Source organism: Lactuca serriola, chromosome 3 (assembly GCF_051521515.1).
Source record: "Lactuca serriola cultivar US96UC23 chromosome 3, Lser_US96UC23_V15, whole genome shotgun sequence".
NCBI classification, from domain to species: domain Eukaryota; kingdom Viridiplantae; phylum Streptophyta; class Magnoliopsida; order Asterales; family Asteraceae; genus Lactuca; species Lactuca serriola.
Window position 1 is genome coordinate 171,239,641 of NC_136410.1, and position 26,016 is coordinate 171,265,656.

At 37.1% G+C, this 26,016-nt stretch overlaps 1 pseudogene; it reads left to right on the forward strand.

The window, feature by feature from the left end:
* Positions 1-314: 314 nt before the first annotated feature.
* On the forward strand, positions 315-21,080 carry LOC145095870 (uncharacterized; annotated as a pseudogene).
* Positions 21,081-26,016: the final 4,936 nt, after the last annotated feature.

Below are 26,016 nucleotides of genomic sequence, written 5' to 3' on the forward strand. Positions count from 1 at the left end.
GTCGTTGTTTGTATTCCATTTCAGAAAAACGCCTAATGGCATTACCCGCTCCGTGTAGTCTAAGATGTTGATATGGGTTTTTATTAGTAGATTTTCTATAGGCTTCTTTCCTTTCTCACTAAATCCTGAAAGTTGGTTGGTTAATAACACCTATAGCCGAACTCCTTAAGATCTGATTAATGGATGCTAATTAGCTATAAAAAAATTTAAATGTTTTAAGTGATATGCTATAAAAACTGAGATGTATTTGTTTAAATTTGTTGACACGAATCAAAAAGATACATCTGGCAATCAAGAACATTAAGACACATAACATGAATTCTATACAAATTCGTCGAATTTAAACTCTTATTGATTCAGCCACGAAAAACCCTAATTCTTCTATCCTTAGAACTAAATGGAGTCCTATTACAATACCCCATAGAATAATCCAAGAACCCAAAGGTCAAGATCTTGATTACATAAACATAGCTTACAGTCATCTTCTTCACTCTGATTGGGCTAAGCTAGATAAACTATTAACCGAATCAAATTCATTTGAAGTGAAGGACATTCTCTGAAAGCTTCAAAACGATTACGCCATTTCCCTCAAATTCTTCAAATGGATTGAACTTCACAACCCTAATTTACTCACCCTCGAAACAAATTCCATCGTCCTCCACATCCTCACCAGGAATCGTAAATTTTTGTCAACTGAATCCATTTTAAAGAAGATCATTTGTTCTTTTGATATAAACCCTATTCTAAGCTCTTTGATTCTCTTCTTCACTGTTATCGAATTTGTGATTCCACTCTTCGTGTCTTCGATGCACTTGTTAAAATGTATGTACAGGTGAAACAATTCAAGGATGTAACAAATACATTTTGTAAAATGAAGGAATACATATTTCTTCCCACCATTGAATCATGTAACATGTATATGAGTTCATTGCTCATTTTCAATTAAGTAGACATCATGTTACCATTTTACAACCAAATGAGAAGATCCAAGATCACAATCAATGTGATAACTCTCAATATGGTGATGAATGATTATGTTCAATTAGGGAGGCTAGAGAATGCAGTCCAAGTATTCGATGACACCATTGGGCTAAACCCTTTTGTCTCCTCCTACAATACATTGATAACTGCATACATCAACCAAGGGCCACTAACAGTCGGCATCAACTTGAAACTTACAATGGAGAAGAATGGAATCAACCCAAATTTTATCACTAACAACATAATAATCCATGGATTCTATAAAGATGAGAAACTATTCTTTTAAGATTTTCCATGAAATGGAAAGGTTAAATGTGGCTCCTAATACTGTAACATGCAACACATTAATCACTGCATGTTCTGAATCAGGTAAAATTGAAAAGAGTAATCAGATTTTTGAAGAGATGATAAGAAATGGAATCAAACCTTATATTTTGACAACGCATTGTTGTTGGGACTTTGTAACATAGGAAAAAACCAAGAAAATTACTTATTTGGTTAAAGAACTTGATAAAAAGAAATTAGTACCAAATTCTTCGACTTTTTATGTCATAATTAAAGCCCAATGTGTTTGAAAGAACCCTGATCGTGCTTTTCAACTTTATAAAAGCATGGTGAAGAGTAATTGTTGTCTAAATGAAGATTACGTGAAGATGTTGATTTTATCATTCTTGCAAACTAATGATTATGATGGTGTGTTTAGTGTTTTTGGAGAGATGTTAGAGAGGCCTATTCGGCCTGATTTGATTGTTTTGAGAGGGTTGTGTAAAGGGTTTTCAAAAGTTTGGAAAGATAGATTGGTTATGGATCTGTTAAGAGAGATTGATGATGAATGTTTTAGTCATGAATGTTAGTGAGAAGGTTTAAAAAGTTATATGTGACTCTAACAAAGAATGAGTGTAAAGAACTTGAAGCAAATGTATAAGTTGATTTATTTAAATCTCTAGAAAAGTCTCATTATTTTATAAAATATAACGATTAAGTCTTAATTTTTTTTAATATAAAAGCCCTAAGAAACGGACAAATTTCTTCCGTTTACCCCCTTTTGATCTGTTCAGCAGGTTATGAGATCAAATCATTATTTTTTCCAAAATAATGGTATGTAAAGTATAAATGTATTTTATGTATTTTTAAGTATTTTTACGAAATTATATATATATATATATATATATATATATATATATATATATATGTATTTTAAAAAAAATTTATGTATTTTAAATGTATAAACATTGATTTTATATGTTTATATGAATTTCTAAGTATTTTTATATATTTTGGTATATTTTTAATGCATTTACGTATTTTTTAAGTTTTTTATATAGTTTTTTTTATATATTTATATATATTATAAATGGATAATCATATTTTTTTTTATGTATTTATATGTATTTTTAAGTAATTTAAAGAAGAAATGTTTCGATTTTCACATCAACTCCCCAAGTCTGTCTTGACTAGGACAGAGGGGCAAAATTGTCCAAAATGTTGCCTTCGACTCGATCCAGCTGCTACACCTTCTGAATTTATTCAACACACCATTAAGAATGATGGTGTGAAGGAGAAGATTGGAAATGATGAAGAGAATAAGATATAGCTATAGTGGAGAAGGTAAGGTATTTTTTTTTGTTTTTTTTGTAGTAGTTTAAATTTGTATGAAGGATAATGATAATTACTCATATTTTGTTCATGATGACATAAGCTGACCATTTATGAGATCTTTTTGTGTAAAAGGTTTTACATTTATGGTATTTAACATGATAGAATAAAATATGTTGACAAGATTTATATGGATGATGATTTATTCCTAAATTAGGACTAACTTAATTATAATCCAAAACTATTTACTTTATACTTGGCCAATGAGTTTAGTTTTTTATAAGTAAGATGTTGTACCTTAATTAGATTGTTAAAAATATGTCTTGAACTTTTGTTAAATTATATGATCAATCTTTGTCTTCACTATGACATTAAACACCATTAAAGTGACATCAACTTCATGTAACACATGAATCAAAAAAGTTGTTACGATGAATCGATATAAATTATAACTTGTTTTTTGCTTTATGTATTATGAAATTCATTTATCAAGGTTCTTGTTTCACTTATGTTCATCCAATTTTTGGAAACCAAATGGAAAGCGTTTTGCTATGTTTGTCCAAGTTTCATGACTATCCCCTATGTGAATTATTCAATATTTACAATCATGTAACATTTATATGATCCTCCTATACATAAATATATGAAAAACTATCCCAAAATAAATATATGTACATAAAAATAGTTACCAATTCATTTAAATACATAAAAAAATAGTAATATATTTAAAAAACATAAAAAATATAAGAAAAACTGTATAAAAAAACTTAAAAATACATAATACGTAAAAAATATATAAAAATAGGTAAACATACTTGAAAATACATGTAAATGCATAAAAATACTTTTATACGTTATATAAAAATTTTATGCAAAACTGTAGAAAAACCTTATTATTTTGGAAAAATTAACGATTTGATCTCATTACTTGTTGAACATGTCAAAAGTGGGCTAAAGTGAAAAAAATTCTAGTTTCATGAGCTTTTTTATAATTTTTGTGGGACTTAATCATTAATTTTTCTAAAATAGTATGATTTTTCTAGAGATTTCTCTTTATTTAATCATGAAAAAAATGAATTCGAATATAGAATATGTGTTAGAGCGAATAATAATTTATACTTTGTAATGTATATTGAATAAAGCTTCAAAAGTTTTTGATGTATTTATGCTATCTATATCTATACTATCATATAATATATATTGTTTCTTTCTTGAATTTTAAGATGAATCACTTCCACTTCTTAGTGTAACAAACAACTATATTGGTCTCATAAATTATAGACATGATCCTTAAAGTAATCACTCGAGTCTATATAGCTTGTTAAAGCTTAGTTCTATAAATCGTTTTGGAGTATCAAAAATAAAGAGTGTGTAAGTACGTATTGACTTTTTTATAATCTTATTTTCAAAAGTTTATGTTTATACTCTAGAATATACACAAAGTACAATGTTATTTATGGTTACTTATGCTTTAGATACTAAGGAGGAATGGATCATGAAGGTCATGCAATCATGGTTGTAGTTGTCTTGGTCTTGATAGATTTGTATTCCATATAGTAAAGGTAATAATTTGTAAATTTTAATTTTATTTCACAATAGATGAGATTTTTTTTTATCAAAATTAGTAGTTATTACTTGTTATAATTTTGATGTATAAGAATGTGTTGTTTTATTTAGACGACACTCTCTTTTGAACACATATTTGTGTTATTTTATTAATGTGTTATTGTGAGGAGGTTTAAAAATCAGATTAGTTGATTAGATGAGACTTCAGATCCTGATAGTTAAAGAATTAATAAGTTAACTAGGGAGTTGAATTTTTGTAATCTTTCATGCATTTGGTTCAAAACAAATTAATAGTAATTTAATTTATTCAAATTTCAAATTATATAAAATTATGTATTTTTCTAATCTTTTTGGGTAGAGGGACTTTTCATTTATCCTTACATTTTATTGATTTAAAAGAAATGTTGGCTTAGAAATTAAATATCTTTGATATTTTTTTGAAACAACAATGAAATCTTTGTAGGGATGTCAAAAAGTCTCGTGGTACCCCGATTCTTTGGAGACCCCGTTCCATATGGGGGTATGGTTAACCCCAGTTTTAATTTCTGGGGTGTGGGCCGGAGTTAGTGGTCCCATCCCCAAACCCACATAGGGGCCCCGTTACTATATATATATATATATATATATATATATATATATATATATATATATATATATTGTTGGGTTGAAGATTTGCTAAAGGATTGCGTCATTGGGCTCGACTGTTAGTCCGTTTATTTTGTACTCCGGTTTGGGCCTGTCTAACCGAGAGCCTGTTAGGTTTATTATATAAGTATATGATTGCATGCATATTAGGTTAACGATCTAGATTACAAGATAGAGAATTACGATAGCTTTGATTTTCTTTATCGTTCTTGTAAACCTACTAACCCTCTACAGTTGATGTTCTTGATCGAGCTCTTCTGAGGGTTATTTTTTAATCATTCGACTCGTTTGATTCATTCTTGACTTGTTCTTTATTTTCATGTTCTTGCTGTTTAATATTTATTTACCTGTTTAAGATCTAATCGATCTTCAAGATTAAGTTTTAATCTCATCAATTGGTATCAGAGCAGGAGGTTGTGTAATCAATACACATCTTTTTTGTGAAAAGGTTTCAATTAGGGTTTTTCCGCAATTACTGATATTTATTGAGCCGTCATCTCATTATTGACGTATCTTGATATTTATTGTTTTGCCCTAATCTGATTTATTACAAGTCTGATCTTTAAACATGTTATTCGATCATTATGGATGAGTCGCAATCGAATCCCATCAATATTTCCAACAGCATTGGTTCTACCACGAAGATTCCCATCTTATATACCCATGATTCTGAAGTTTGGGCGCATCACTTTGAAGACTATGTTATAGGATCTGAGGATAATGGATACCTCATATGGGAAGCAATTATCAATGGACCGTTTTCTTACTCTGCAACGTCGAGGATTATCAAAACTCAAAAGGAGTACAATGATCTGCTGAAGGATGTTAAAGATATTGCGCAAGATGAAAAGGATAAATTCCAGTGCAATATCAAGGCGTTAAGATTGATCAGATTCGCCCTTCAGTCCGACACTTTCAGGTTGGTAAGCTCATGCACGACGGAAAAGGAAGTTTGGGATAGACTTCGTGAACTGTACTCTACAGACGAGGATCTTGAACATTCTATCCAAACCTTGCTCTTATCTGAGTTTGGAGAATTTAGGCAAGGAGCCGAAGAAACTGTGACCCAGACGTTCGATCGCTTCAATCATCTTCTCAGCAGGATGATCAAACATGACATCGAAAGGAAGCTTATCGAGCAGAAGGTTACGTTCTTAAATGGTCTAAGGTCAGAATGGAGAGCAGTGGTGTCAACAGTTAAAGCCCATGAGCAGTTTAAATCATACTCTTTGGCGAAACTGGTGGGTATTCTCAAGTCCCAGGAGAAAATTGTGCTGCAGGAAAAGAACGTTATTTTAAGCCTAGGTTCACTGGCTCTCCAGTCAAAAAGTAAAGCTGTGATGGAGGATAAAGACCTCAACTTGGAGGAGTATGACCTCACGTCTGAGGATTATGCTATGATGGTGTCTAACCCCAAGAGGTTCATTAAGAAGAGATTCCCCAGCAACAAAAACCGAAACTGGCAGGGGAGTTATAGTTCAGAAAAGGTTAACAATGAACCGAAGGTTGAAGAGCCCAAGAAGGAACCGAAGGCAGATGGTGATTCTGGAGTAAGTTGTTACTACTGTGGTGGGAAAAACCACTATGCTAAGGATTGTGTCCTCAAAAAGATGGCTGAAAAGGATGAGGAAGCCTTGTTGCAGAAAAGGCTTGATGAGATGAGAAAGAAGAAATCTACCGCTAACCCTTCCATGAATGCTCTAATTGTGCAGGGTTCCGTTGCTGATGACGAGTTTGGTAGCGTGGAAGTTTGGTCAACCGACTCAGAAGACGATGAAGTGAGGAAGCCTTCTCATGGAAAGGCTTGTGTGGCAAAGGAGGAGAGCAGTGGAGGAAGGTGCTTCATGGTGTCCGATGTATCTCAGATGAGGGGATACAACACTGATGGTGGAAGCAATGAACCGAAGGAGCAGCAGGATATGTGCTTTACGGCCAAACCGCTCAGCGTGCAGTTCAACGAGCTCGATGAACTAATCAAGAAGGTACAATCGGTTTTCGTTTCATTTAAAGTATCACAATCCTCATATGAGAAAGAACTAAAAAATGTTAATACAAGAATTTCTCATCTAGATAGTAGCTTAACTCAAACTCGAGTCACCAATTCTAACCTAACTGATCAATTAAGCAGGGTGTCTTCGAAGAGTGAGGAGCGGTGCATGTGGATCGAGTTGAAGGAGTCTGAATTAGTTAAAATAAAAGACGAAAACATTTATTTACAAAGAGACAATTTAAAGTTGTTAAAACAGCGGAATGTTTTTTGTTTAATTGCAAAACGTCTTTATCTAATATTACTCAGCTTCACTTGGACTGTGAAATAGGCCAAAAGATCCATCGCATGATTTTGCCCTTCCTTGAGTTTAAGGAGGATGAAATCGATGTTGAAGCTTATAATTGTGAGAGTGTGATATCATCTGATGACATTAATCCGACCTACATGTATGGACTGGACAAAATTGAATCCTTCATTAAATCCAAGGACCACAAGGACATGCTTAAAAACCTTTTGGATGAAAATGATAGACTTAAACTGAGAACCGAAACCATACAAAAGTTTGACTCTTTAAACGCCAACTTGAGCTCAGAAAACAAAATTGATGTTGAACATGCATCTGAGCTTAATGAGGACGACAACATGAGTGAAATTTCTGTAGGGGACACGGTTGACTGCTCAGAATTTGTAAAAAGCAAACCTGAAAACCACAAGAATCTAATTTCTGAAAATTCAGTGGAGTTCGCTCGATTGTCCCAACAAAAGTCCCCGATCTTAGCAGAGAAAGCGGTTGTATATCAAAAGGTCAGGACCACTCCAAATCAAGTGTACAAGGTCACTGGAGTAACCGAACATCAGACCGCTGAACTCACAGCTATTGTAAACGAAGACAATGCTGGTGGATGCGATGAGTACTTCTGGTCAGCTCCAATAGATAATGCAAACGAAACGGTAGGCTTATCTCATGGATGAGTAAAGGTAGATACATACCAGAACCCTTGAATAAGCCAGATAATTTCAATGAGCCAAGCATCAGTGGTACGAAACATATTCCTCAGGAGAATGGAAGTTCGGCAAAAAAAGACATTCCCTCTAGTTCCTCAGTTCAAAGTGAAACTCCCACAGTTCAAAGTGAACCAGCCAAAGAGAAACCGAAAATGAAAGCCAATATTCATCATCAACCGAAGCAGATGAGGAATAAGAAACGTGAAAGGAACCAGAGATACATGAAGAATCTCTCTGAAAGGAAACAATTCTGGCAATCCCAGAATGCATATTTCTCACATCAAGACAAGAATCTGAAGTTTGAGAACAATCCTGTCAAAAAGCATGAGAGCCACAACAACCGAAAGCCAAGGTTCAGTTCGGAAGAGAATACCAACCGAAAGCAAAGGTTCGGTTCTGAGAATGACTCCAACCGAAAGCATAGGTTCGGTTCAGAGAACTGCTCCAACCGAAAGCAAAGGTTCGTTTCTGAAGTCAAAAGAGATCAAAACTCTAAGGTCAGTCCCACCAATGATCAAAAGCAAAAGGGTCACCTAGAGTCTCCAGCTAAGAAGTCATCTCAATCTAATCCCACTTCTTCTCATTCATCTAATTCTTCTAATTCTTCCAATTCATCTCCATCTTGCTCTAAATCTCATTCTGTTCGTTCTCAAAAATCTCATTCGTCAGCTGAACAAAAAGGCAAACAGAAGGTTAATGCATCCAAACCAGAGTCTAAACCAAATGCACCTAATCCTAATAAAATCAAAGTTTTTACCATTAAAAAGAAAGATGAAACAACACTTATAAAACGAACATATCTTGTTGACATCTCTCTTACCATTCCTGTTCCTATGAAAAGCTCACGTGGACCCAAGAAACTTTGGGTTCCTAAATATGCTTAATTTTTGCAGGTTATAAGTGACGAGCAGTTCGACGAAGAATGGTACATAGATAGTGGCTGCTCGCGTCACATGACAGGAAGGAAAGAAGAGCTCAGGGAATACAGGTCTCTTTCAAATGGTGGCAACGTCAAGTTTGGAAACAATTCTTTCGGCACCATTAAGGGATACGGAATGATAACTAATGGTGATTTTACTATAAGGAAGGTGGCTTATGTGGAAGGACTACAACACAACCTCATCAGTGTATCAAAGCTTGTTGGAGGTACAGGTCTCAAAGTCTCATTCGACGATGAAGGTTCTGAAATTATTGAGAAGAAGACAAAGAAAGTAATTCTCAAGTCGGAGCGTAAGGGTGAAATGTTTCCTCTAAACCTTAAACCCATCAAAGGAAACCCAGCTATATGCTTGTTATCAAAAGCTCAATCTGACGAAAGCTGGTTGTGGCACCGAAGACTCTCTCATCTCAACTTTAAAGATATCAACAGACTTGTCACTGGAGGTCATGTTCGAGGCCTTCCATTGCTCAAGTTCGACAGAGATCATTTGTGTGCTGCATGCGAAATGGGGAAGCAGAGTCGTCAAAGTCATCCATCTATAATTAACACAAAAGTTGTTGAACCACTCGAATGACTTCATATTGATTTGTGTGGTCCATCATCTATCGAAAGCATCGGTGGTAGCAAGTATATTCTTGTTATTGTTGATGACTTTTCACGATTTACATGGGTGTTCTTTCCAAAGCTCAAATCTGAAGCGACTCATAAGCTGAAAGTGTTCATCAAGCAGATTGAAGTACAGCTCAAGAAGGTCGTTCGCAACATCAGAAGCGACAATGGACTGGAATTTAAGAACAGGGAATTTGAAGAATTTCTAGCAGAAAAGGGAATAAGTCACAACTTCTCAGCCCCCTACACACCTCAACAGAACGGAATTGTCGAAAGACGAAACCGATCTTTGTGTGAAGCTGCCCGAACTATGCTAAGTTTCGCTTCCTTACCTCTTTATTTTTGGGCTGATGCAATTTCTGATGCTTGTTTTACATAGAACAGGTCTTATCTCAACAAACGATTCACGCTCACACCATACGAGATTCTCAACAACAGAAAGCCCAATGTGAAATTTTTCCATGTGTTCGGCTCACGGTGTTTCATCTTTAACTCTAAAGAACACCGCAACAAGTTCGATGTCAAAGCCGATGAGGGAATCTTTCTGGGTTACTCTCTCACTTCCAAGGCATACAGAGTCCTAAACAAGCGTTCGAGAAAAATCGAAGAGACCTATTACGTGACATTTGACGATATCAATGTCAAAAAGCTACAAGCCAAAGAAGACACCGCTGGGGAAATCTTTCCTCAAACTGGCCAAGTCACAGTCTCGATCGCTAATCTATACGAGAAGTTTCTGGAGCTATTTGACGAACCAGAGAAAGCTACTCTCTCAGAAGCAGGCGCAGCAGACAACAAGGTAGACCACATGAAGCAAATTGTCGAAGAAGCTGCCAAAAGAATGAATGAAGGAGGATCGAATTCTGATGAACCTCCATCCAACGATGCTTCAGTCGAGGGGGAGCCAAGCTCACAAGTCGAGGGGGAGCCAAGCTCACATGTTGAGGAGGAGCCAAGCTCTACAACTGCTACCGAAAGTGCTTCTCCAACCGAAGGTGCATCAACGCCTGAAAGTCCAGCACCACAAGAAACCTTTGAACCTCAAGTTTCTCATAGCTCATCAATCGAGGGGGAGCATGGTGATATGTCACTTGACTACGAAAGCCAATCCGAGCCAGAAGAAATGATCAATGCTGAACTAAACCCAACATTTGATCCAAACTATCCTCCTCTTACCAAATGGACCAGAGATCATCCTATCTCTCAAGTGGTTGGTGATTTCTCCGAAAAGGTTATGACCCGATCACAACTGAAGGCAAAACAGACATCCTTATTTTCAAAGGTTGAGTTTTGTATGTTTAACTCATTCGTATCAAAAGTTGAACCGAAGACAGTTAACACTACTCTCGATCACTTCGATTGGGTTCAAGCAATGCAAGACGAACTGAACGAATTTGAAAGGAACAAAGTCTGGTGCCTCATTCCAACTCCTCTAGATGCCTCGGTTGTTGGTCTCAAATGGGTCTTTAGGAATAAAATGGACAAGGAAGGGAATGTTATAAGGAACAAAGCTCGTCTGGTAGTAAAGGGATATTGTCAGGAGGAAGGGATTGATTATGAAGAGACTTTCGCTCCCGTAGCTAGGCTGGAATCCGTTAGAATATTTCTTGCTTACGCTGCCCACAAAAACTTTGAAGTTTTCCAAATGGACGTCAAGTGTGCATTTCTTAATGGAGAACTCGAAGAAACCGTGTATGTGGAGCAACCTCCTGGGTTCGTGAACGAAAAAAATCCAAATCATTGCTACATTCTGGATAAAGCTGTGTATGGCCTCAAACAAGCTCCGAGAGCCTGGTACGAAACGCTAACTAAATTCTTAATGATGTCTAAATTCAAACAAGGTTCGGTTGACCCAACCTTCTTTCGCAAAAAGGAAGGTAACCACCTTATGATAGTTCAAATTTATGTCGATGACATCATCTTTGGCTCTACGAATCCCAGCCTAACAGCTGAATTCAGAAAGCTGATGGAGACTAAACTTGAAATGAGCTCAATGGGTCCTATTAACTTTTTCCTTGGTTTAAATATTAGACAGGGACCCGAAGGCATCTTTATCAATCAGGAAGCTTACACGAAGACTCTCCTAGCAAAGTTTGGTATGATGGGAGACTCCAAAGTCAAAGTCCCAATGGCATTCGGCACCAAGCTAACTCCATCTCTAAACAAACCGGCTGTTGATATCACGCTCTATCGTCAAATGATAGGCTCACTAATGTATCTTACTGCTAGCAGGCCTGACATCATGTTTTCTGTGTGTTATTGTGCTCGATTTCAAGCAAACCCACACGAACCTCACATGCTTGCAGTGAAGAACATTTTACGCTATCTCAAGCGAACCACCACCTTAGGTCTATGGTATCCTTCCAACTCAGGCTTCTTCGTTCAAGCCTATTCAGATGCTGACCTTGGAGGATGTGGACTCGACAGAAAAAGCACCACTGGTGGCTGTCAATTCCTTGACGGGAAGTTGGTTAGCTGGCAATCCAAGAAACAAACGTGCGTGTCGTTGTCTACTGCCGAAGCAGAATACATAGCCGCTGCATCTTGCACCTCTCAAGTGATTTGGATCCAGAGTCAACTTCGAGACTATGGACTCAATATGAAGAAGATCCCATTATACTGTGACTCTGAAAGTGCAATTAGGATCTGTCATAACCCAGTGCAACACTCTAAAACCAAACACATAGCACTGAGGTATCACTTCATCAAAGATCATGTGGAAGATGGAAACGTAGAAGTACACTTTGTTCGAATCACTGATCAACTGGCTGACGTCTTTACCAAAGCTCTTCCTGAAGCATCATTCAACAGAATATTGCAAGGGCTAGGTATGATGGAATCAGAGTCAGTACCTCACACTACCTCTCAACCTCAAACGTAAGAAGCGAAATTAACCGAATGTTCGGGTTCGGTTAAATCATCTGACTCGCTCATCATCTCTAAGGTAGTTTTCTTGGTTGTATATTTCTTGTACAAAGTTGTTTATCTTATTGTTAAAAGTATTTTCTGATTCCATGTCTAAATTCCTTGGTTTTCTAAAATTTTCCAAAACCGAAACCAACCGAAGGTTCGGGTTCGGTTTTTCAAAATTTTCTTGAACCGAAACCAACCGAACGCTCGGGTTCGGTTTTTTTTTTTCAAATTTCTCCCAACCGAAACCAACCGAACGTTCGGGTTCGGTTTTTCAAAGTTTTCTAAAAGTTTTTTTTACTCTTTCCAAGTCTTATTTTCTTTGTTTTTTTATCTTTTATTTTTTTTCTTTTTATTTTTTTTATTTATTATCTATTTCAAAAACTCCAAAAATATTTTTCTCTTTTAATTTTATTTGTGCTCGTTCGTTTATGGGGATAAAATTGTTGGATTACTTAAGTGTCCCTAGAAGCATGCTGCTGTATGTGTCCCAAGCCTCATAAGATTTTGAATAATAGCCTTCATGACCTGGTATAAACAAACCTTGTCTTCCCAATAAGGCTACCACATTTATTCTAATCGTGAGGTACCTCACTCTCTTCTCACATGAGTTAAGAGTTTTCTGCTTGGTCCTTATTTTTGCAGCAGAGGTACTTTAATTTCTTACACCATCTCCATTACATTTCTCCATTACATTCGTTTCATCAACGTAACCCTTGAGACTCTCAGAAATTACCACTGAGGTTTATGGTTACACAACAGCTGTGTTTATGATCTTAGTTTCGTGCCACTACGAGCTGAGTGAAACCCAAAATTCAACACCAAATCTGAATTGACGGTGAACAATTAATTTGCTCAAGTTTTCACCAAAAGAATTGACGGATGTACCTAGCTAAAATCTCAAATTTTATTTTGTGTGATTCCTATGAAATTGTTAAACACCATAACATTTCTTCCCTTGGGATCCAGTTTTTAATTTTTTTTCTTTCGAGATTTTATATTTTCCAAGCCAATTTAAACTTAATTCCTACCTACTTGTTCAACAGACTACACCGGTCTCACAAGTACTTTGATCACTTTCTTTCTTATTTCAAGATTAGAATTGTTGCATCAAAGCGAAAGCCACCCTGAAGTAGCCTAATTAAAAGAAGCCTTTCAACATTTATTAATAAGTGTTTGATCGTAATTCAACGGGAATCTACATTAACACTTTGTGGTCTCTCTTGATCTTGAAGGAAGAGATTCGTGCCCGGGATCATTTGTTTCATGTCATTATTGACATCACAGTCATTCCTAAAAAGAGTTGCTTTATTTCTTTTCTTTTTACACTCTTCGCACGAAAATCTTTGATTTTCCAAAATTCCGTTACTAATTATTACAGGATGTATTATTGCTTTGGTGGTTCATTATCAAGCTGTGGTCAAAAATCATCCACGTGGGCAATTTATTCAAAAGATGCGATTCAAAAGATAAGACGAAGGGTTGCTGACTCAGACGGGAAATAAAAGGATTGAATTTCAACCGGTGGTAAAACGAGGCGCGTGTGAATTTGAAACGCCCACTCTTTTACTGACATCATGGATGCGTGTGCGAATTTCAAGCGATTCCTCTCTGGCACTTAAAGACGCGTGAGGATTTGAAACGGTTTGTTCTGCAACGACGCTTGTTGGGCGGCGTGTTCCTAGGAATCTGACACTATCTCTCCTACGTGATCATCGCATGCCTTAACTGTCACGCATCTGTCATTCCAGGAAACTTTTTCGTATTTCCATAGAAGATTTGAACATATTTTTCTCTCTCCTTACAATCACTATAAAAGGCAGTCTCCACTCCCATTTACCTCTTTACTGCATCCGGATTTCCAAGAGAGCAAAAATTTCACTAAAGCTTTCCTGTTCATCTTCTTCTTCCTACCTTCAACAATGGCAGAATCATCCTCAGTCCATGCTACCTCACACATCCTTCCTATTCGTCCACAACAATGCTTGGTGATCGATCTAAACCCTCTGGCGTACGACTCTTATATGTCACCGATCATCGAGTGCCTGAAGTACTCCCAAATCGCTGCTGCTCTCTCCAGGATTGAGTCTGTGCCCATGGAGATTCTCTCACAGGTGTATGCGACTGCCTATTACGACAAAGCAGTTGAGTGGGTCTTCTTCGAGGTTGCTGATCACAAGACCTCCATTTCTCGACAACGATTTGGTACTTTGCTAGGTTTGGCTACTGACCCATCGAGAATTAATCCGGAGACGATTCCGGTGGGCTATCTTTACAACATGTTCTATAATATGGGGTACACGGAGGTGCTCACCTCCGTTGCGAAGTTCAAGAAATCCTGCTTGCCGCCATAGTGGAACGGCATGTTTACAGTCCTCTTCAAGGGCTTATCTGAAAGGAGCTCAGGATCCGATGGTTCAAGTCGACTGTTCCTATCGATTATGTATGCAATTTACAACGGAGTCAACCTAGACTTTGGGTTGGTCCTCTGGCAACAGCTCATCCAGAGCCTTTCTTCTTCATCACGACATTCTGAGGTGTCGTTTGCCCGGTTCTGGATTCTTATCACCAAATGGGCGATGGATAAGTTGGATATTCCCACTGCTGCTGGTCCATCGATGTCTTCGGTCGGTACTTTCCATACCACGAAGATCATCGTCTCTGATGCATCTATGTTTTCGTTCATTGGCTCTATTCCGGAGACAATGTATGGCAATGTTCCCTCTGACAGCAGGCTCATCCGGACGATTAAGGAGTTCAAAGCAACTGGACCTAGGCAACTTACACTGGAAATGCTAAAGTCCATCCATGATGCTGACAAACCGGTTAACAGGGGCAAAAAGGCGGAAAAAGGGAAGCAAGTGACCAAAGCTCCTAAAGGTCCTTCTCGCAGGAAGAGGAAACAAATAAAACCTGCCTAGTCACCGCAACCGAAGAGAAGGAAGACTCAACCAAAGCGAAAGCTTGTCATCCCTTCCTCTTCGATTGACTCAGAAGGCGAGAGTTCGGATTCGGACGGCTCTCAATGAGGCGAAACCCCTCCAAGAGGCAACACCCCACCCCGATCACCTACCCCAGACATGGAAATCCATAATTCACCCATTCCTTCACCCACTCAAACAATCCCTACTTCCATTCCCACCATAACCCCCACTACCACTATTCCTCCAACCTCTTTCCCTATACCACCACCCATTTTCACGACTGCAACCGAAACACCACCATTAACTGAAACCCCACCCGTAACCGAACCACCTCAAACCGAAACCCAACATACAACCGAACCTACCCACACTCAACCACCACCCGAAACTACCCCAACCAACACTCAACCTGAACCTACAAAAACCACCACACCCCCAGCTTCACCACCCCCACCATCTCCAGATCATGCCTCTGATGGAGATAACCCGTTCCTTGGCGGTGAAAACATGACCTTCGATTCGGTCTACTTTAGTCCGTTTCAGGTTCAAAGTGACGAAGAGGATGATGCTCCAGTAACAAAGAAACATCTAAAGGAGCTAAACGAGAAGGTTGATTTGCTTCTTGCGTCATCCACAAACACTCAATCCTCTCTCTCTGCAACCGCTCTTCAGAAGATTGTTGATGCCTTCTCCAGGGCTCAGCATGATTCTGTAGCTTCAGCCACAACCGCCATAGACGCCTCTACAAAAGCCTGTGAGGCTGCGACTGCAAAAGTCGATAAACTATTCTCAGACGCCTCTTCCCTCTTGAAGTCCTTACAGGAGAGCGCTGATGCCACCAAGACAACTTTGGAACCAATCGTTCAGCAATTGGCCAAGTTCGTCTCAACGGAGTTACAGTCATTCGCTAACCTTCGCCAATCCATTAGCGATGACAACTCGGCCCTTCGTGCCTCCATTGACGAGCGCCTCGCTAAGCTACAAGAGGATCTCGCAGCTGAAAATTCGTTAATGGACGTTCTGGCAAGCAAAACCACCGCCCTTAAGGTCAAGAGCACTCAGCTTTCAAACTCTCAACAACAGCTTGAAGCTCTTCGATCCGAACGGGAGGTCATAAAAACATGTGTTTCGGATGTACACGCTGCCCTATCTAACATCCTGGAAGCACACGATCCGATTCTCAACCATTCGGTGAGGCGAACCCTTGCTGAAAAACTTGCTCCTGCCATGGACCTTCTCAGCAAAATCGAAGGCTTACCTAGTTTCGTGTCCGATGCGAAACAAGGGGGAGAAGTGAAGTCCGGATCGAAACCACCTCCTTCCTCCAAAACTACTCACACAACCGAACCACCTCCGACTGGTCAAACTTCGGGTTTGGGTGTGAAGGATAAAGGGAAGAACATAGCTGAGGAAGAAGATGAAGATGAAGATGAAGAAACCATTGCGGACATGTTGAAATGTAAAAACAGTCGCAATGTTGATGATGATATCAATCGTGTGGCGCGAGAGGCTGAAGAAGCCGAACGCAAGAGGAAAGAAGCCCACGATCTCCTTGAGAGCAGGAAGACTCTCTTCCCTGCCTGGACTCGGGAGCGAATGATTAAGGAGGCCATAGATACTCCTAGCATCCTATGGCTCGAGCCGGTGATCTCCTTCGACTGCTATAATTCTGTCGATTCGCAGTTCGACATGCCGTTGACTCGAAAGGCGTTTATCTTCCACGCCTTCTCCAATATTTTTGAAGTCCCTCATCCGAACTCTGAGGTTGATAGGGAGCTGATCGAATTCTATCTGAAGGCTGCTCGTCCTTAGTATCAAACATGGAGCGCCAGAAGATAGTGAATGTTCGGGTTTTGAAGCTTTATACCGAAGGAAGATTCATCAATGTTCGGTTCAGGGTGATTCGAGGGTCTGCAAGAACTGAACATCTTATATCCCTGGCAGATCTACCGAACCTAAATCCTCATGATTGGATCATTTTGCATAACATCCTCTTGACAAATGAAGCTGAATATGGTCCGATTATAGACCATCTCAAAAGGATGTTAGTCTGTTACATCATGGAGGTAGCCTTAATGGATCAAGAGGTAGCCACTGTCTTGAAGAAGAAGCCGAAGATAGCTCCTGTGGGATCGGCCAGTGATCTCAATCAAATGAAAATGGGCAAGATCGACCCGAGACGCAATTCGGTCATGTTCACTAGAGCAGAAGGACAGAAATGTCTCTTTGCTTTAGCTGACAAACATCTTTACACCACTGCTTGTCTAGAGCACGTGTTGTCGATCATCCGAAGGTGTAAAGAGAATGCAACGGATGATGTTAAGTACTTCAACGACATGATCTAATGGTACATCAGATTCAGGCAGACGATACTTGCTCTGATCTCTCGTCTGTTTCAGACTGTGAAGAAGAAGGTACCTGCTACTGCTGCTGGCCCAAGTAACAAGTGAAGATCTCGCTCCAATTGATGCAAAGGGGGAGATTGTTGGGTTGAAGATTTGCTAAAGGATTGTGTCATTGGGCTCGACTGTTAGTCCGTTTATTTTGTACTCCGGTTTGGGCCTGTCCAACCGAGAGCCTGTTAGGTTTATCATATAAGTATATGCATATTAGGTTAACGATCTAGATTACAAGATAGAGAATTACGATAGCTTTGATTTTCTTTATCGTTCTTGTAAACCTACTAACCCTCTACAGTTGATGTTCTTGATCGAGCTCTTCTGAGGGTTATTTTTTAATCATTCGACTCGTTTGATTCATTCTTGACTTGTTCTTTATTTTCGTGTTCTTGTTGTTTAATATTTATTTACCTGTTTAAGATCTAATCGATCTACAAGATTAAGTTTTAATCTCATCATATATATATATATATATATATATATATATATATATATATATATATATATATATAGGGTTGGGGTGTTGGGTTTTTATTCAAAAACTATGTTAAAAAACATAAGATTTAGGCAATGGAAGACTTGATAATTTGAATAACATAAAACAAGTTTATAACCTCCAATGATATTCTTTAAAAGTTTGGAAAGAAAACAAGCACCAAAGAAGAATATGGAGAAAATTACAACCTTTCCTCTTGGGAGGCTTGGAAGTTGATAAAGAATGTAGTTAGAGACACCAATAATGAATCAACTTGATGTAGAATGCTAGTTCTTTTGTATAAAACTCTTAAGACTCTTAAGCTTTATGTTCTTATCAAAATAACAACATAAAGAGAGCATAAGCAAGAGTGTGATCATCAAGTCTTCAACTAAAACTAGAGAGAAACACACATACATATATAGTTACGTTTTTTTCATCGGTGGTGAAAGAGATATGAAAGCATCACTTTATATAGGAAATATTTAGTCCATAAGTTCAGGGTCGGTCCAGACGTTGGGCGACCCGGGCGACCGCCCAGGGCCTACGACTCGAGGGGGCCCAAAAATTCTAGAATATATATATATATATATATATATATATATATATATATATATATATATATATATATATTTAATTAGGGGCCCAAAAGGTTAGTCCAAAATCACATATTCATATTAACCCAATTACACAAACAAGTTGATAAAATGGGCCGTTGAATCTTGATGTCACTTAAGTGCTGAACATGATTCCATCATTCCAATTTCAGTTAATATCAATTATCAATTAGGAACAATAAAGTAGCGGCCTAGCTGGGAACATGGGAAATCGAGATTAACATATGAACCGATGTCTCACGAAGTCACGCCTTGATAATGAATCGTCGATTTTTTCTCTCACGATCTTTAATATGTAACGGCTAATCGTATGGATTCTATAGATATAATACATCTCATTTCCGGTTTCGCAATTCTCAAATCTCAATTCTTACTTTGTCGCTCACAGTCTCACGTATCTCTCTAGTCTTTGCTCTATCGGATAATCATAAACTGATTGACAATCGGTAGAATTTCACATCTTCGGCTGCTACAGTGCAACCTGCAAGAGTTCATTGCAGAAGGCTGAAAATCGACAATTAGATTCAATTTCTAATTGATTTCAGTTGTAAAAGGGGCAAGGGCGAAGGTGGAAGGCTGTAAATATACCGATATTGACACTAGGTAATCATCGATTTCGGTTTCTTAATTGACATTCAATTAGTTTGTTCCATTAGATTCAAGTAAAAGGAATATGAAGTATTAGGGAAGCAGATTTTTGTTTCACTAATTTAGTTAAATTTTGTTTTTGTATCAAATTGATTCAATTCAATTGAATATATAGTTTTTCATTTTAATTTCTAGCATTTTGCTTAGTAATTCAGTTTCAATTGTCAAATCTCAATATTATTCTTTTGGATGCTTTATCAATTCACCAGATTTTGATATTGAGTAGTGCCTTAATTTCCCATATTATGCTCTGTATTTTTATTGTTGATTTTTCATAAAACTAACAAACCTATATATGAAATCCATGATATTATTATTTGCTTTGGATATTTTCGATATTTGCTTTGGCAATTTGTTCTATTCTTTTACTGTATCATATTTCTAAATTAGTGAAAATAAATGTTTCTACCATCAAATTTTCTAATGTTTTGCTTGTGACTTTATTCTTTCAGAATTTTAGCTTTAAAGTTCAAACCTTCAAAGTATTTCTACACTATTAGATATCTTGCTTGAGTAATTGACAAGGTAACATTGTAATATGATGTATTGGTTATTTTATTTTTTATATTATTTTAGTTATGATATTAATGTTTTTAGTTATTGATTTTTACAACTTGTTTTGATATTAGGCTTCAATAGTTCAACATATTTCACAAAGAAATCAAAGAAATCAGGTGATGACACAAAGTCAAAAAGTGAAGCGAAAAGCTTACTTAAATCTTTTGGGAAATTTGAATTTTTAGTTGGTATGGTTATTTGGTATGAAGTTTTATTTGCAATTAATATTGTAAGTAAAAAGTTGCAATCTAAATCTATTCGTATTGATACTACTATTAACCAAATAGATAATATTATGAAGTTTTTAAAAATTATAGAAATGAAGGTTTTACATGAAGTATTAATATTGCTAAAACTATTGCACTTGATATGAGTGTAGAGCCTACATTTCACAAAGAACTATTGCACTTCAATAGTTCAACATATTTCACAAAGAAATCAAAGAAATCAGGTGATGACACAAAGTTAAAAAGTGAAGCGAAAAGCTTACTTAAATCTTTTGGGAAATTTGAATTTTTAGTTGGTATGGTTATTTGGTATGAAGTTTCATTTGCAATTAATATTGTAAGTAAAAAGTTGCAATCTAAATCTATTCGTATTGATACTACTATTAACCAAATAGATAATATTATGAAGTTTTTAAAAATTATAGAAATGAAGGTTTTACATGAAGTATTAATATTGCTAAAACTATTGCACTTGATATGAGTGTAGAGCCTACATTTCCATCAAAACATCGTATTGTTAGAAAAAAACAAGTTGATGAAAGTGATCATGAAGAAGAAACACAATCGGTTGAAGAGTATTTAAAAGTTAATTATTTTTTGGTTGTTGTGGATATGGCAATTGTTTCATTAAAAAACAGATTTGAACAATTAAAATACTTTGAAAGTATTTTTGGGTTTTTAAATGATTCAAAGAAACTAAATTCATTAAGTGAAAGTGAACTTAAAGAAAGTTGTATAAAGTTTGCTACTACTTTTTCTAAAGAAAATGTTTTTGATGTGGATTCAAGTGAACTTTTTTCAGATTTGAAATTGTTGAAAATGACTTTACCTAATGATATAATTTCAGCTGTTGATATTTTGGACTTTGTTAAAGCTATTGATTGTTACCCAAATACTTTTATTAGATATAGCATTTTGTTAACCATTCTTGTCACTGTTGCATCTGCAGAGAGAAGTTTTTCAAAGATAAAGTTATTGAAGAATTATTGACAGACCCCAACTTTTGTATTTCTGAAAGACCCAAACTTTCATACTTCACAATATTATTACTCCAAAACATGCTACTTTCATATTCATAAAAGAAATATTTTACATTGATAAAGAGGTTACAAACTACTGGATACAAACCGACTATTACAAAGTGTTATATAATACATAACTACCCAGGATATTGTAATTTATACAAACATAGGCTGAAGTACAAAAGTATTATTACAAACTATTCTAAATCTTTCAATAGTATATGATCATATTGGTTACTTATCACCTGCAATTGTTAAACATTGATATGGTAAGCGGTGACGCTTAGTGAGTTCAATAATAGATACAATATAACGTTATGCCATATATATACTTCAATATGGCAGAAGCAAAGAGAAACAAGGAGCAACACAGGCATATGTGAATCATGTGTTAAGCTTTCCATATCAATCAATGACTTGTTTCAAAGGTATACAATCAATGAGACATAACAATTTCCATACTTGATATACATCAATAAAGCTTCGGCCCAAATGGCACAGAAGACATAAGATTTCTGATTAACATCTTGGTAGATTTAAGGCTTATAGCCCTGTCTAACCATTTGCCAATGCCATAGAATAGAAGTCATTCTCTTATGGAGACATGCTCTACATGACCAGAGGCTACGTACCAGTACCAATGTGAATCTAAGTCCTTTCATTGATCACATGGTTAAAGGTATTACTTTTTCTATAAAAATAGCGAATAAAATAACACGGGAAAATAACCTGGAATAATAATACTGAAAAGCACATAGCACATATAACACATGACATACAATTGTTCCTATATATTGAACTCACCTTGAATTAACCGGGGGTCAAAATAGTAGTTTGGGCAGCACTTCGGCTTTAAATATGACTTTCTATGTTGAAAACCAGGAGCCTATGTGACAACCCGAAATTTCCATTCTGTACAAACAATATCACTTCAATAGAAGTTATAACAGTCATAGTCAATTTTCAGACTTTTTCGTATAAGTTTGAGTAATTTGGGATTTGCACTTCAGTAAATATCACGAGAGTGGATGCATCTTGGTTTTGTGCAACACTGTTATTCCAACACTATGTTATATTAGATATCATTTCAGGAATAAAAATATTTTCTGTTGAAAATATCTCAGGACTATAAATAGATTTCTGAACCAAATTCATTCATTATTCGCAATTCCAACTAGAGAAAAGCCATTTTCTCTCTCACGGATCTTCGGGTTTTCATCCCAAATCGTGAGTACACTTCTCTAGTTGTTTTATAATGCTTATTATATGCTTAATAATAGAGATTACATGTCAAATATGTGAGATTCGGGAGTCTACCGCCCAAGAATGTTCTTGGGGAGTAAACTCCAAAATGAGGCATAAATGCTTCCTAGTCCCATTTCCTTGTTAAGTAACTAGTTTAGGATTATAGGTATGTAAATTTGAGACTAGAAAACAATCAAAAACACCAAGCTTAGGGTGTTCACGGCCCATGAACTTCTTGGACTGTGAACTCCAAATTCAAGGGCCAAAATGTGCCCTAATCACTCCTAAAGCTTTAGACATTAACCCCCATTTATTCCTAGCTAAATTGTGGACTTTAAAACATCAAAAGCACCCCCTTAAAGTGAGTTTACGGCCAAGGGAATACTCATAGGCCGTAAACACCAAACAAGGGCACCAAAGTGTGCCTAGGGTCCTCATTAGCCTTAAACAAATGCCTAGAAATTATCCTACTTGTGCTTGGGACTTGAAAGAATAAAAATACCCATCCCATGAGAGTTTACGGTTGTAAACTCCAAAATAAATGGTCTTTTGGCTGAAAACTCCTTAAAGGAGTGTATTAATGCCCTAAACTACCCAAAGGATTAAACCACCAAGTAAGACTTATTCTAGAAATTAAATAGCACTTCAAAACACCATGTACCACCAAGTTGAGAGTTCACGGCCGTAAACTCAAGGGTTTATGACCATAAACTCCTTGTGTGGAGTTTATTGAATGTTAAACACATATATAAGGCCCTTTGTGTGACAACCCAAGTTGTCCCGTTACATTTTCCCCGTTACCGTTAATGAAATATTTCAGTTTATAAAGGTTCCGTTAATTAGAGGTCGTCAATTAAATAAACATTTCATTTGTTTATTATTTAATAGGCCATTAAGTCGTGATAAAAGGGAATAAAAACACACATCACACATTTCCATTTATTTGGAAAGTGTTAAGTTTTATTATTACGACCCCTAAATCGGGTGCGACCAAAAGCCCCGTTTGACGGCAGTATCGGGTAGAATTCCACTGAGCCCCGACTCGAACCCCTATATAAAGGTGAGTGGAGTCCATTGGAGACTTTTTACACTCCCTAAACACTCTCTCTCTATACTCTCTCTCTAGACTCGTTTTCGCCCCGAATCCGCAACCAAACGCTTCCAAATTGTAAGTCCGCTTACCCTAGCCTACTCTAAACATTATGATTCGTGTTTATAGCATAGAATTGGACTTAGAACATGTGTTTACGGCCAAGGAGCATGCTTGGGCCGTAAACACTTAATTAGTGGGTTTTTAAGCAATTTAACCCCTCCAAACCAACATTGGGAATTAGATACAACCTTATGGCTTGCAAATCCGGACTTAGAACACCCTAATCATAAATTTTGAGGAGAAAATAGGAGTTTACAGCCAAGGAATGTGCTTGGGCCGTAAACCCCTCAAACATGGGGTGTAAACTCACTTTTACATGTCTAAAAGCCATATAACTCCACCAATAGCCTTGGAATAAATCCTAGGATCATCTAAAAATAGTTTGGGGACCTTAAACATGTCAAATACCCTCCATTTAGGAGTTTACGGCCAAAGCTTCCCAAGAAATAGTTCCAGGGCCGTAAACTCATAAAAACATGTTAAAGGGTGCCCTAAATTCATACCAAGGCTTAAGACATAAATTACGAGCTTGTCCTTTGGGTTTGGATCAATTAAACACATCAAAATGAAGGGGAAAAAGGAGTTTACGGCCAAAGTAGGTACCAAGGCCGTAAACACCTCTAAATGTGCCAATATGATGGTTTTAATCCCCCAAAATGGCATAACACTTCATTATAAATTGCTAGCAAGGTATTAGGGGCTTTAAACGTCACAAAAATCAAAGAATGAGAGTTTACGGCTGTAAACTCCATTAGGAGAGTCCCTAGGCCGTAAACTCCCTAATGAAGGCCTTAGAAGCCTTAAACTCACTCATGCCTTTTTGGTAAAGTACTTAGAAAAATCCCTGGGCCGTAAACTCATGGTGAATAGTCCCTGGGCCGTAAACATCATATAAGGGGGTTTACTCTCGGAGAGTAAACTCCATTCCTTATCCATACACACCTTTAGACGCTACCCGGGTCACCCAAACACTTATCCAAAGTGTTTTCCGCTCCTTTGAGCGTGTATATTTGTTTAATTATTATTAAATATACTAATTGTATGTGAACATATGTTATCATATGTTAAATAGGTCATTGTGTGTGTTCAAGTCCTTGCGTGACACCGAACGCCCAAACGGCACCTTCGTCGGGCCTACTTACACCAGGTGAGTTCATACCCTTGAATGAACCTTTTAAATGTTTTTACATGTTTTATAGGGGGGGAATACAAGTTAAACATCCCAGTTATCATATCAATCACATGTGATTGATAACCCGCATGCATAAGATTTTACCACACTTTACACTGTTTTACCGAGTAGGATACTATGATGACTTTCAAAAAGGTTTTCAAACTGTTTCCAACTCTTACTTATGTTGTTTTATTCAAAAACATTTCAAACTGGTTTATAAAGGTTCCAAAGATTTCTAAAGGCTTTCACACTCATTTTACCAAAGAATACAAAATGCGATTTTCCTAAGTATAAAGGTTTTTTTCCAAGGTTTTCATGTATACTTTTACTTGTTAGTTACTGCCGCTTCGTTTTCATTCATTTTAAACTCCTACTCGATAACGCTTGCACTTCGTGATGCGTTTATATCTGTTATTGTCTCTATTTCACTTATACATGTAGTCGCTTATACCTGATAGACGCTCTTACTTCACTTATTTTCGTCTCTACCTCGTGATACACTTATACTTCACGATTCGATTATCCCACTCTGTACGCTTATACTTCACGACTCGGATATTCCACTGTACGCTTATACTTCACGACTCGGATATTTCACTGTACGCTTATACTTCACAAGTCGGTTATTCCACACTGTACACTTATACTTTACAATATGATTCCACTTGATACACACTCAAGCGTAGTTAGATGTATGTCTGTGCTTGTATAGATGCATATAAATAATGATTGAAGGACTTAGGAAGGCTTGTCCACCCTATTTCCTTTTCTTCGATGAGATGTGGTCTGGTGGGATCGGATGTCCATCCGAAGGTCGTTTGATTCATTAGTTATATATTATGTACACAAGCATATACATACGGGTTTACTTCAGTCAGTTCAGTTAAGAGTGTCTACCTCTAGTTTAGCACTTACATTAGAAACCCACTAGTTGGAAGTCTCTACCCACTATTTGGGATGCATCTTCAGGACACGACCTTCTCCGTCGTCTAGTTGGTAACCAGAGTCTCCTGTAGGGAGAGCGGGCATTGTGTGTATAGATCTATATGGGATTGACAACCCCGCACCCAGACTGCTAGCTACAGTCCCGGCCTACCAGGCCAATGGGTGACAAATGTCATATCTTATAGAAGCTTGTAGGGCGTCTGGAACTCTAGTCAGTATGGTTACAAGTACCCCAGGTTACCTTATAATTCATGGCTTTGAGGTAACGGTATTTCGCCAGCAATTTACACTGTATGCTGGTAATTCATTTTCAGAGTCACTTTGTTTTGACCTTACAAGACATATCTTTCATTTGATACTGTATGGGGTCTGTCTCCTCTGTTTTGG